Source organism: Aegilops tauschii, chromosome 3 (genome assembly GCF_002575655.3).
Source record: "Aegilops tauschii subsp. strangulata cultivar AL8/78 chromosome 3, Aet v6.0, whole genome shotgun sequence".
Lineage (NCBI taxonomy): Eukaryota > Viridiplantae > Streptophyta > Magnoliopsida > Poales > Poaceae > Aegilops > Aegilops tauschii.
In genome coordinates this window covers 183573970-183588273 of record NC_053037.3, presented here as the reverse complement: position 1 = coordinate 183588273, position 14304 = coordinate 183573970, and positions in this window count along the sequence as shown.

The following is a 14304-nucleotide window of genomic DNA, read 5'->3' as shown; positions in this document are numbered from 1 at the left end:
GCAAGCGTTTCCAACGCTGAGGATTGGTTGAGTTGAAGTTCATTTCATTGCTTGTTATTTGTTGTGTGATGAAAACATCAGTATTTATAATGTATCCTCGTTGTCGTTGTGGGTTGATGACCTGTTGTATGTAATAAAATGATATGCATGTGATAAACTTACTAAATTTATGAATGGCTTTCGAGTCGCTTCTCTGAGTGGGTCCTGCCACGAGGCAAAAAAATATTTTCCGAATACATAATTGTACGTGCATTGCAACAGGTTATCGGATGAGGCCAATCAACAATAGTACACTATTTGTACTAGCTTCAAATGCTGCACTATCTCTACGTTTACGTACGTAATACAACAAGTTTTAAACTTGAGACCAGCCACCCATCCTCACAAAGAACACTTTTTAACCTAGCACAGACTCCAGGAAATTTGGCCACAGTGTGAGGTGGGCCATATGTTAATGTGTTCGTTGTACGTAACCAGCACCTCGAGTCCTCGATACTACTACTATAAGAAGTAGGAGTAGTAGGGTGGCATGGGCCAGAACAAGCATTCATGTCCAGGAGTACGACACACGCCACCAGCACGACTTCCATCTGACACCATATTTGTTGGAGTCCGTGCTACAACAATCTCTTCAACCTTGTTGTTTCTCTAACTCAGCCATCGCGCGGCGAGCGAGGTGGGGGTTTGCCGATAGTCGGTTTCCTCAACTGCGGTCCCACTTGTAAGGCCAACTCCAACGCACGACCCCAAACGGACCTCCGTTTTGCCCGGATTCTGTCCTTTTGGGTAGGGCAACGGGGTCGTGTCCGGGCCATTTCTCGGATGCGGTGGCCATGCGCCGAATGCGCTGACGCATCCCGGCCGCGTACATTTTTCTTTGCAAACACATATTTTTTTTCATCATTGATTTTTTGGTACATGGAAATACATCACCAAAATTTTGACTAGAAAAACAAGAACCACAAGAATACATTTTAGAAGATATCCAACTTCCATAACTGCTCCTGTAAGTTGGATTAGTGCCTTCTCGATGCATTCATTGTTGATCTGCGGAGGCTCGATCCTGCGTGCTTCTTTCTTCTTCGAGTGTAAAGAAGTAGACGTGTCTAGCCTCTATTCTATCAACAAGTGCACTAGTCTCATCTCTAGCCTCTATGCTAGCTAAAAGTGCTAGAACATCTACTAAATTGCGCTCTATCAATATATCGTTGTACTCTTCTTCCCAATACCAAAACTTGCATCCATTCTACACAATAAAATTTTAAGTTAGCACAACTAGTCTAATCCGAGAGCACAACCGAAGATTTGGTCGAGTTCTTCCTCATTTTGCCGACACGTGGGACATCCAGCATCCAGGTCGTGTCATGCAAGAAAATAGAGTGGTAGTTGAAGCCACGTGATGTGCATCTTGGATTAAACTGTAAATAGAATCTTACTACTCTTGAGTAACTCCAAAAGCGACCACCGAAGATCTTTATCGGATTTGTTTTTCATCACAGCATGTCAAGGTGAAAGATGTGCAGGTTCAGTGGGTCCTCTTGCGTTTTCACTGACATGTGGGACCGCATATGAGCAAATAGACGATGGGCTCCGCGCGTCTGCTGGCTGGCTGAGAAGAGAGATAGAGGAGGGCTGAGCATGGACTCCAGGAAATTTGTTCTACGTAACCAGCACCTCGATATAGTGGGGTGGCATGGGCCATAACTAGCATTCATGTCTAGCAGTACGGCACACACCACCCACACGAGTCCCATCCGACACTAATTTTCTTGGAGTCCGTGCTACAACCATCTCTTCTCCCTCCTGTTTTCTCAGCCATCGCGCGGTGGGCGGGGTGGGGGTTTGCCGATAGTCGGTTTGCTCAACTGCGGCCCCACTTGTAAGTGAAAATGCAACACATCACGCATTCCCCCTTGAGCAGCGTGCCGGACCAACCGTGTGGGGGTGCGACGCGAACACGGCAGGCTTTTCCTTTTGAACTTGTAACTTGTAAAATTTGGTTCTGCTCCATGGCGCGACCGATAGATAGAAATAACGATTTTCCCTAGAGTAATGAGAAGTTTGGTCCTGGCGCGGTTCATGCATGGAGTACGTAGGAAAATTATGAAGTTGATTCGAAAGGTAAGATAATTACTAGTAGTACCATATACTACTACATGGATTTGACGGAAATATAAATATGCATATGGATCCATCAACGACATCCTCACGCCCTAGTGCACCGGGTCACCAACCGACGTGTGAGGAGCAGCGGCATTGGCGACAAGCTCAACGTGCTTCTGAACAATGCCATCCAAGGTTGCCCTATGGTCCAAGAAGGCCAACGTCCTATCGTCCTCCTCTTGCATGTAGTAGTCCTTGTGGACCATTTGCGTGTAGAGGTGTGTGATTATGTCGATGGTGTCTTGCTGCGCCAGGTGCTGCGCGGAGAGCGCGACCTCGAGGTGGACATTCTCCGGCGCGACGGCGGGCAGTCGCAGGGCCACTAGTGCGTCGAAGAGGTTGTCACCATAGAGGCCGTTGAGGGTGGCAGGCATCGCAGAGCCTGGGCGCGTGGGCTGGAGGCGTACGTCAAGGTCGTCCGCGAGCTTCTTGACAACGGTGAACTTGTCGAGGAAGCCGACGAGGACCTCGTCGAACAAGGAGATGAAGCTGTCGTCCAAGCGGCCCCTCGCCCTGGCGGCCTCAAGCACTACCTAGAGACGTTCCTTGGTGCCGGGCCGCAGGCCGGCGTCGTGCACCATCTGGCACAGCCGGCTGATGCTCGCGCTCATTGCCTCCATGGGTCTAGCTTCTAGTCAACTGATCTTGCGATTGGAGTGATCACTCTTGCCTTTGGGTGCGTAGGTGCGTAGGATTTCGTAGATTGGACTGGCGGGAGCCTTTATATGGGAAGTGCAGACTGCGTTGAATTCACGTGCGTGTTGGCCATCTACTCCTCGCCCCTCTACTGCACCTGCCTTTGGCTGTATGACAGGTTGGCCAGCCACCCGTTGGGCCCACGTGTCATACACCCAAAGGCAGGTGCAGTAAGTCAATGAAGCTGCGTCCCCCTCCGTGCCCGTGCATGCTTTCAATGACTTGAGACTACCAAACATCACATGCAGTGGTTAGTTCATTGCATGTAATCCTATTAAGTAGCAAAAAGACATTAAGTTATATCGCCGATAAGAATAAAACAATACAACATGTATTTATTTACAGAGGGAGTAGTACACTTTTTGTGACATGCATTACTAGATATTGCTAGTCAAATACTAAATCCAGATGGACGTGGTAGTACTACTAAATCCAGACGGTGGTGCTAGTACTAGTAGTAGTACTACTACCAATGTAGTAGCACTGTACTACCCGTTGGTCAAATTATTACGTGCTGCTCCTCACAGTGAAGTGACAAGACCCTACGTCGGAGATGACACCTGAGTATAGGCGCCGTGTTCGGCATACCATAGTCAGTCTCACCGTCTGCAGTCACTATCATCATGGCTGTAGACCTAGCCTGCTTACAACTAGCCGTGTTCGACATAATTTCCCGTGCGTAGATGCCCGTGCATTGCACGGAACACCAAGCTTGGGGGTGGACGACACCGGTAGCGGCCATCGCGCCAGATTTTTCCATGGCCTTCTAGATGTGGTGGGTAGGAGATAAGGCTGATTGTGAGAGACAAGGAGTTGTTTGTAAATAGGGAACAAGTGCAGGCATCTTTTTGCAAAACTAGAGAAGTTTGGTTTGTATGCGTCAGATCTAGATTCGACGGCTATTGGTGAAAGATGGCAGGCACAACATCATCACCAACTCAGGACCTGTTTGATTTGCAGGATTTTGAAAATGCAGGAATAGGACACGACAATATTACAAGTTTCAAATTGATATTACAAATGTTAGGAGTAATGCTGCACCTACGAAGAGGGAACTACTAGGAAGTTTACGTAAGAACTTTCGTTACTTTAGGTGGATGCAACATTATCGTACAAACTAAAATCCACCGCCCTGGCAAGTCACTAATGGGAAAATAAGTTTTCGAGTCTCTGGCCACTTGATGTTTCAAAAACAAATTCAGCTTCTGCGGAGACTTTGTCATTTAGGCTTAGACGCTTGCGGTGATCAGCACGCCATTCATTGTTGCGCCAGAGAACGCCAAACCTCATTACCTTGAGCACACTTGCCTCCAGAACAAAGAACCTGGCCAATTTAATCTCAGATGTGCTGCTTCGGTAGTCGATCAAATCAATTTCTGTAAGATGGAGATCAAGGCATTCGATGAGATTGTTATAGTGCAGCACATTTTTCACTTTCGGGTCTTTTTTTATCTGCAAAAGAAGAGAACATATTAGAGCAGCTGGTTGTATAAGATTGCCGTGTCATCAAGAGGTACCAATATCATTCGCTCATACGATAGGGTTGGCTGGCTAGTGATGTTTTTTCACTCTCTCTCTCTTTCTCTTTCCTCTCATTTACCTAGGAGTACGTGAAGAGCTTGGGCATTTGTTGCCTTCCACTATGTGGCCGATGCCATATTTCGCAAAAGTATGCCACATAATACGCATCGATGTCAAATCAAAAGATTTTGGCACCGCTCTCGTGATGTGAGAGAGTTGGCACCGCTGTGCACACAGACCCACATGTATAAACAAATCAATCAAACCAACTACACCAGCCTCTCACTCTCCCAAACAAGTGTTTTTTATTGCCTCAGTCCTCTCTCTCTCCCATGCAAGTGTTTTTTCATTGCGTGAGTTAATTTGGCACCGGAGCAAAGTAGGTGATCCAGATTGGGGCACCAGGTGAGCAATGGAGGGGCATCGATGCCAAATGCATCACAAGTGAATTTGGCACGTGTTTTGGCCTACATAGTGGAGGGCCGTTATAGCCCACTTTTGTACTACCTCTTATTTAGTATAAAATTTTGACCATAGATTTACGTAAGAAAATGCCAATGCATGTCACTAAAAATTACACCATTTGAAATTATGTTCAAATACGAATCCAACGATATAGTTCTTAGTGACATGCATTAACATTTTTTCAGTTAAATCTATGGTCAAATTTTGATACTACAAAATAGGAAGAGTAAACCAGGACGGAGGTAGTACTTGCTCTCAGGGTAACCATAGAGTTACTGGAGTAGTCTAAGTTACTTTCCATTATGACTAGCCTAGGCTACTATAGTAGTACAACAACAAAACGATGCAGGTGATCCGTGAGAAAAAATACTAAAAACATTTCTTTCGGTGCAGTGCGTAGATGCAGTTTTGAACACTATACTTGTCATCGTAATTTGGGAAAATTACAAAAAAATTGAGCTACGTTGTGATTACCGTTTACTAATAGGAAAGAAGTTTCACCTCTATGAGTAGCTTCTCCATGCACAGAAACCATGTAAGGAATCCAACAACTTGATCCAGATTGGGGCCGATAGATTTTATTGCCAAGATCTTCACTGTGCACATAGACTGGGTCAAGCTTGTGGGAATCATTTTCTGGAAGACGGTCGTAAATACATCAAGAAGAAATTTAAAAATGTGAATTTCAAGAAGACGGAGAAGAAGATGAGTGTTGTACCTGAACGATTACGGATCCAATAAAGAGTTCGGAGAATTTGGCAGACGAGTGCACCAACACTGTCAATTTTGGCGCGTCAATGACCCTGATTTTTGTTGGACCTTCTAGATCCGATACAGGCAATCTCTCAAGGAAAGGCACATTCTCAATGACCATAACATGGAACAGTTGGAGTGATCTCTTCCCAATTGATGTCTTGTTGTGGGGCCAGCAAGACACATAGATCCATCGGAGATTCATCGAGGCGATGTGGAGGCTAATGAACCCGTGGATCTGCTCACGACGAAGGTACTCGAGCGCAGTACAGCTGCGGAGCAGGTGCTCCATAGCCTTCTTCGAGATGACAATGTCGAAGCGGTCGAGCTGCTTGAGTTGAGGGAGAAGAAGGGTGGGCGCGGCATTAATCTGGGGAAGATAGCAGGAGCTGAAGCTGGCGCGGCGCAGCATTGGCGCGAGGCGGAGCGCGGACGGCGGCAGAGAGCGACATCTTCCAGCTTCAAAGCTGAGCTCCTCGAGCTGATCTAGGGCGGGGGATAAGAACCACTCGTCGAACTTGGGTTGGACCTTGCAGTTGGTACTGAACATGCGGATGTCAAGGCGTCTGGCTGGCCCAGGGTGCGATGAAAGGATCTTGGAGACTGCGGCCATGCGTTTGCAATCCCTGTCGCAGAGGCAGCTGTCGACGGTGAGGTTGAGGGGGACGCGGCGCCAGAGGGGGCGCCACCGTCGGGAGAGCAGGGTGGTCCGCACGGCAGATTTGGTGGGGAGGAGGCCGATGATGACGAGCAACATGTCGTCGGGGAGGCTGCTGATGAAGTCCAGGCTCGCCGGATGCGGTTTTGGCTCGATGTCGGGACCCCGATTCTAAGTCACACCGATCTAGCCTGTAACACCTCATATCACTTTGCAGCCTCACGCACGGTACTCCCATGGGTGTCGCCTTACCATGGCCCGGGACCGTTTGCGCCTTTTGGCTCACGTATATGACAATGTCGCTAGCATCCATATGACAGAGAACCCGGGCCGACATGGCTAGTCGTGAACCCAAAGCGGCACTAACGTATGGGGACAGGCATACATGAATCAACATCGAACGTGTCGGTCAGCAGCGTGTGAATCCGGGCTGTAGCACTGGGCTAACAGGACTCCGGGAACCCGGGCTGTAGCAGGCTAGGCAGGACTCCGGATGTCACCGCGTGACATTTCCCCGAAGGGACAGACACAGGAACGATGTGAAACACATGCCGGTCAGTCAAGTGTCCAGAGCAGTAGTGCTGGGCTAGCAGGACTCCGGTGAACCGGGCTGTAGCGGACTACTATGGCTCAAGGAGGCACTAGACTACATTTCCCCATAAGAGAGGCTGCCAAGGATAAACAACTAGATTGTCGGATCCCACACATAGCAATACACGTTACACGTACGCATAACATGCAAGTATGTGCTGTACAACATGGCATCACAACATAACGCGAACTCATATAGATAAAAGGCCCAGAAGAGCCACATAGCATTAAGTACAAACAGGGGTCACATGACCCATCATTCAGAGCATACAAGCAATGGAAGCATTACATGTCTGAGTACAGACAGCTACAAAAGAAAAAGGCTGAGAAGCCTGACTATCTACAAGACCCTTCCAAGGGTTCAAGATCGTAGCTGAGGTACAAGCTAATCGTCGAAGTCCAAGCGGAACTACTAGTAAGACTGAAGTCTCCGCTGCAAAAACATAAATAAAGCAACATGAGTACAAAGGTACTCAGCAAGACTTACATCAGATCCTATCATACATGCATTTGTATCAAGAAGGTAGTGTGGGGTTTAGTTGCAGCAAGCCAGCTTTGACTCAGTGGCTATCCTGTTCTACAACTACGAGAAACTTCTTTGAGGTAAGAAGGCGCACACGAGTCCACTAATCACCACCTCAATACACCACTATGGATCCATTCCCGTCTCACTACGAGAAGCCATCCATAGCACTCACACTTATCTTGAGCATTTTAGAGTATCCACTTCAAGTTGTCTATGTACCACGTAAGCATCCAAGAAGTCCATAACCGAGGACACGGCTATTCGAATAGATCATGATAACCCTGCAGGGGTGTACTGCGCCACACACGCTCTCGCCACTTACCGCCATGTACACGTCATGTACCTCGGCAACCTTCAAGCGGAAACCTGGCGAGGGTGTCGGCCACGACCTGACTAACCACGCAAGACTCTAGTCCAAGTTTATCGCCTATTCGGGTTCCATCCGCAAGGAGATCCGGCCGGGGTGTCGCTCACGGCCCCAAACGATGTGTACAGGGTTCCCGAGCCCACCATCCGGGTGCCACTCGGTACACCGGGCCACGTGTGCCTAGTCTGTCCCAAGCCCACCCTGCCGGGTGCCACTCGGTAGAAAAATAGCACTACCTACAAACACCAGAAACTAGTTGCAACTCCTGGACAGAGATCAAGTTGGTTAATAAGTCGAGAGGGGCACTTAAGCATTCCAATGTGTGGTAGTAGCTAGTCATTGGACAACATACACAGAACTCAGTGCTTAAGGACGGTTCCAGTGAGACAACCCACCATGTACTCCTACATGGCCTCTCACCGCTACCTTTACCAAATCGTGTTCACGCACTTGACTCTCAGCACCAGAACATATCGTAACACTCCAATTCATTCCGAATGAACCAGACCTGACACAACTCTAAGCAATAGCAGGCAAGGCATGGTAGGAACACAACATGGCTCAATCAACTCCTACACATGCTAGTGGGTTTCAACTATTTACTGTGGCAATGACAGGTCATGCAGAGGAATGGGTTCAACTACCGCAGCATAAAGTAGCAGTTGAATCGTTGTTGTCCTAATGCAGTAAAAGAGAGCAGGAGCGAGAGAGTAGGTTTGTATCGGAATGAACAAAGGGGGTTTGCTTGCCTGGTAGATCAACAGGGTGGCACTGCTCCTCAGACAGGTACTCTGGAACACTCTCCGGAGCAGGACCTATCGAGAGGGAACGGTGTCGACAGTCAAACACAATCATATGCAACAATATGATGCATGAATATGGCATGAATATGTGATGTATTGAGCCAATGCATTTAGCATTCAACTTGGAGGAGATCCATTTGAACCAAAGGTTCAAATGCAACTCTAATTTAAGTCCTTATATATGCCATTTATATGTTATCACTTATACAGTAGGTATAAGTTGGTTTGTCATGCATGAAACTAGTACAGATGGATAGATTGCATTTTTCTGATAATTTTTCATATATAAATTATTTAAATCTGAGCTACGGTTGAATTTCTGTGAATTTTAGAAGTTTTGAACATTTTCTGGAATTTCCTGATTTAATTTAAATCCAGAAAAAGGGTTTATTGCGTCAGCACTGCGTCATCATGACGTCAGCGGGTCAACGGTGCTGACCTGGTCAACCTGACGTGTGGGGGCCACACGTCAGTGACTCAGTGTTAACCCGAGGGGTTTTCTAGTTAATCTAAATTATCTAGCGGTGCTGGGGCCCATTGTCAGTGTTAGTGGGGGTAGATTACCAGGGGTAATTAGTGCAGTTTGACCCGGGTTGACCGGCGGTTAGTCGCCGGCGAGGCCGAGCGCGGCGGAGCTCGTCGGGTTCGTCGCTCCGGCGACCATTTGGGCAGCGGAGGCCACCTACGCGAGGCCCAGGCTCGCGCGCATCCAGTGGGACACGCGGAAGACCGTGGGGTGGTCGGAGCTCGCCGGAGCGAGGCTCGCGGCGGTGGCCGGAGTTCGGCCAAGGCGGGCGCAGCGCTGCGGTGCACGGGGGCGTGAGCGGAGAGGCGCTACGGCCTCCTGGCGTCACCAGAAGCACGGTGACGCGCTCGGTTGCGGGCTGCGGTGGCCAGGGCGACGGCGGTGACATGGACAGCGGCGAGGAGCTACGGCCATGGTGGGGGTCGGGGCTACAGCGCGGGAACGGAGAAACGGAGAGAGGGGAACGGGGCAGGAGCTCACGGTGGACTCAACGGCGTCGTCGGAGAGCTCGGGGACGCACTGGAGACGGTGGGGCCGCGAAGACGATCTCCGGCGGCCGGAGTTGAGGGCGACGGCGATGGAGACGCTCCAGGGCGTTCCGGCTTGCGTGGCTCAGCGGAGGGTTTCAGCGCGAGGAGGCGGAGCTCTGGGACACGACGGAGGTGCGAGGGGATGGCGGGGAGCGCGGGGCAGCGAACGGCGGCGACCGGCGCGTTCGGGCGTCGCGGGAGAGAGCGGGAGAGAGGAGGGGAGAGGCGCAGGAGAGAGGGAGTGAGGCCTAGAGGGGTCGTGGCATCGTCCAGGCGACCGAGGCGTCGAGGGAGGGGAGGGCAGGCAGGCAGCTGCCGTGGCGTGCATGCGCGCGGCGTGCGGCGACCACGCGCCCTGTCCCTCTGGCGCGAGGAGGGGGACGACTGGCGCTGGCCAGTCCGCTGGGCTGGCCTGCTGGGCCAGGCCAGGCCGCACAATGCCAGGCCGCAGGTAAGCTCCCTTTTCCTATTTCTTTTTCTTTTCTAATTTTCTGACATTTGTTTGGTTTAATAAAAATACTAAACCATTTTATTTACTTATGCCAATTTTTATAGAGGCTAGTGGTATTATTCCAGAACTCCTCAACAAATGGCATAATTTTTGGACAATATTTTATATATATAACAATATATATCCAAAGCAAATAATTATTGCATTAATTCCAAATGCCCAAAATAAATACTTATGAGCTCCTGAAAATATTGGTTTGATTTTTATCTCTGTCCAATATTTTCAGAGAGCAACATGAACATTTTCTTGGACCCTTTTGGAGCAATTTTTATTTGGGTCATTTCCAGAAATGATTCTGAGGGTTTCACAGATCCCCATTTCAATTTAAAATGAAATTTAAACATGATGCACACATGACTAGCTAGTCTAGGTCATACCAGAACTAGGGACGTGACAACTCGCCCCCACTTGAAAGAATCTCGTCCCGAGATTCAGGGGTCGATGGAAAGAAGGTGGGGTACTCCAGTCGAAGACGATCTTCTCGCTCCCAAGTAGCTTCTCTCTCAGAATGATGAGACCACTGAACCTTGAGAAACTTGATGTTCTGACGTCGGGTGACACGCTCTGCTTGATCAAGAATGCGAATAGGGTACTCTCGGTATGTGAGGTTATCTTGGAGATCAAGCTTTTCATGGTCCACTCCGCGGATGGGATCCGAGAAGCAACGCCTGAGTTGAGAGACGTGGAAGACATCATGGACTCGATATAGATGTGGGGGTAGTTCTAACTGGTAGGCAACCTCTCCTCGTTTAGCGAGAATGCGAAAGGGACCAATGTAACGAGGAGCCAACTTGCCCTTGATACCGAATCGATGGGTACCCTTTAGAGGAGTAACCCGAAGGTAAGCCTTGTCGCCAACTTCATAAGCCACTTCCTTATGACGACGGTCATACTGGCTCTTTTGACGAGACTGGGCTGTTTTCAAATTCTCACGAATGATGCGAACTTGCTCTTCTGCTTCCTGGATCATGTCCGGTCCAAAGAATTGTCTTTCACCGGTTTCTGACCAGTTCAAAGGTGTTCGACATCTTCGTCCATACAGAATCTCGAAAGGAGCTTTCTTAAGACTGGATTGATAGCTATTGTTATAAGCAAACTCGACGAAAGGTAGGCATTTCTCCCAATCCATACCGAATGAGATAACGCAAGCCCTAAGCATGTCTTCGAGAATTTTGTTGACCCTTTCCACCTGACCACTTGATTGAGGGTGGAAAGCGGTACTGAAGGAAAGATGGGTGCCCATGGCAGTTTGGAAACTCTCCCAGAAATGAGAAGTGAAGAGACTACCATGGTCTGAATTGATCTCTAGTGGAACACCATGAAGTGACACTATTCGAGAAATATATAAGTCAGCGAGCTGACTAGCAGTGATACTCTCTCGAACAGGTAGGAAGTGAGCCACTTTGGAAAGACGATCAATGACTACGAAGATAGCATTATTCCCTTTCTTGGTCCTGGGAAAGCCGGTGATGAAGTCCATACCAACTTTATCCCATTTCCACTCAGGAATGGCTAAAGGTTGAAGGGTGCCAGCAGGTCTTTGATGTTCTGCCTTAACACGACGACAAACGTCACAGTTAGCTATGAACTCAGCAATTTCTCTCTTCATCCTAGTCCACCAGAACCTCTGGCGTAGGTCCTGATACATCTTAGTACTACCGGGATGAATCGTGAGAGGGGATTCATGCGCCTCCTTAAGGATCAATTGCCGAAGATGTTGCTTCTTGGGAACCACCAGACGATTCTCAAAGAGAACAGCACCTCGATCATCCATAGAGAAACATCCACCAACTCCCTTCTTAATGTTTCTCCTGATGCGGGTAACACCCCTATCAAACTTCTGGTCAGAAATGATCTGATCCTCAAGGGTAGGTTTCGCCACCAAGGTAGAAAGGAATCCTTGAGGAGCAATGTGAAGGTTAAGCTTACAGAATTCCTCATGGAGAAGTGGTTGGCCCTGCTGCAACATAAGATTGTTGCAATAGGACTTACGACTTAGCGCATCAGCCATGACATTGCCCTTGCCTGGGGTGTAGGTAATCCCTAAGTCGTAATCTGAGATCAACTCCAACCAACGTCTTTGCCTAAGGTTCAAATCTGGTTGGGTGAAAATATACTTGAGACTCTGGTGGTCGGTGTAAATCTCGCAACGTTTACCGAGAAGGTAATGTCGCCATGTCTTGAGTGCATAGACTACGGCTGCAAGCTCTAGATCATGTGTAGGGTAATTCTCCTCATGTGGATGCAACTGTCGAGATGCATAGGCAATCACATGACGGTCCTGCATAAGAATGCAACCTAGTCCCTGTCGCGAGGCGTCGCAGTAGATAACAAAGTCTTTAGTGAAATCCGGTGGCACCAGTATGGGAGCAGAAGTCAGGCGTCTTTTCAGTTCCTGTAAACTGTATTCACACTGTGGGGACCACTCAACTTTTTATCTTTCTTGAGAAGTTCCGTGAGGGGTTTGGCTACTTTGGAGAAGTTTTCAACAAAGCGGCGACAATAACTGGCTAGACCAAGGAAACTCCTAACTTGTTTAACTGTTTCAGGTGGAGTCCAATCAAGAACGGCCTGAACTCTCTCAGGATTGACAGCAATGCCCTTACCAGAGATCACGTGGCCTAGGTAGGTCACTTCTGGCAACCAAAATTCGCACTTGGAGAACTTGGCATAAAGGCGGTGCTCTCTGAGTTTTTCTAACACAAGTCTAAGATGTTCGGCATGCTCTTCCTCGTTCTTCGAGTAGATAAGGATATCATCGAGGTAAACCACGACGAACTTATCTAAGTACTCCATGAAGATCGAGTTCATCAAGCGGGAGAAGGTAGCTGGAGCATTGGTTAGACCAAAAGACATGACGGTGTACTCGTACTGGCCATAACGAGTGACAAAAGCCGTCTTAGGAATGTCCCCGTTTCTAATCTTGATTTGGTGGTAGCCTAACCTCAAATCCATCTTGGAAAAGACTGAGGATCCAACGAGTTGATCATACAGGTCGTTGATCCTGGGGAGCGGATACTTGTTCTTTATCGTGACCAAATTAACGGGACGATAATCTACAACCATCCGGTCCGTACCATCCTTCTTCTTGACGAAGAGGACGGGGCAAGCCCAAGGAGAAGAACTAGGATGGATGAAACCCTTTTGCAAGGACTCATCAAGTTGTTTCTTAAGCTCACCTAGTTCTAAAGGTGCCATCTTGTAAGGTCTCCTAGAGATTGGGGCGGTTCCTGGGATAAGATCTATGACAAACTCTACATCCCTGTCAGGTGGAATACCTGGCAGTTCTTCTGGAAAGACATCCGGAAAGTCACGGACTACCGGGATATCTTCAAGGTCTGGAAGAGGACTGGCATTAAGAGAATAGAGTTGACGCTTTGCAACTCTGGTGGAGACAGTGACTAACTTACCAGATGGGTGTGTGAGCTGAACAGACCTGGTGTAACAATCAATCTTGGCATGATGAGCTGTCATCCAGTCCATACCCAAGATGATGTTAATATCTGTGGACTTGAGGGCTATAAGTGAGGCAAGGAATACAAGTCTGTCAACAAGGATTTCATTACCATGGCTTATTCTGGTAGTTTGCCATCTAGACCCTGGAGTTTGGATTTCAAGTGGAGTTGGCATATCACAAAATGACATGTCGTGCAAACGGGCATAGCCTTCAGAGATGAAGGAGTGAGATGCTCCAGTATCGAATAGAACCGAAGCTGGATGGCAATTGACAAGGAGTGTACCAAGAACGACATCCGGATCATCATGAGCGTCTTTAGCTGAGGCGTGATGCACACGTCCACGCTCAGTGGGAGCTGACTTGACACTGATCATCTTGCGTGATGGCTTACCACTGCCAACAGACTTCTCAGGCAGGGGTGGGGCATAGTTAATTTGAGAGCAGTCACGTGCATAGTGTCCTGGCTTCCCGCATGTGAAGCAAGTCCCTGAAGTTGGATGTGGACCCGCATTGACAAGCGGTCTACCAATAGGCCTGGGTGGAGCATACTGCTGAACTGGGTGAGGCGGCACATAAGATGGCCTCGGTGCATATCCAGGTGGAAGAGCGGAGTTCGCAACCCAAATCCGGCGCTTATGAGAACTAGAGCCAGAGGAAGAAACCAAATCACGGGTGTGCTTACGAGACTCCTCGTATGTGAGCTGAGCTGTCTCCGTATTAATGGCCTTGTTCACAAG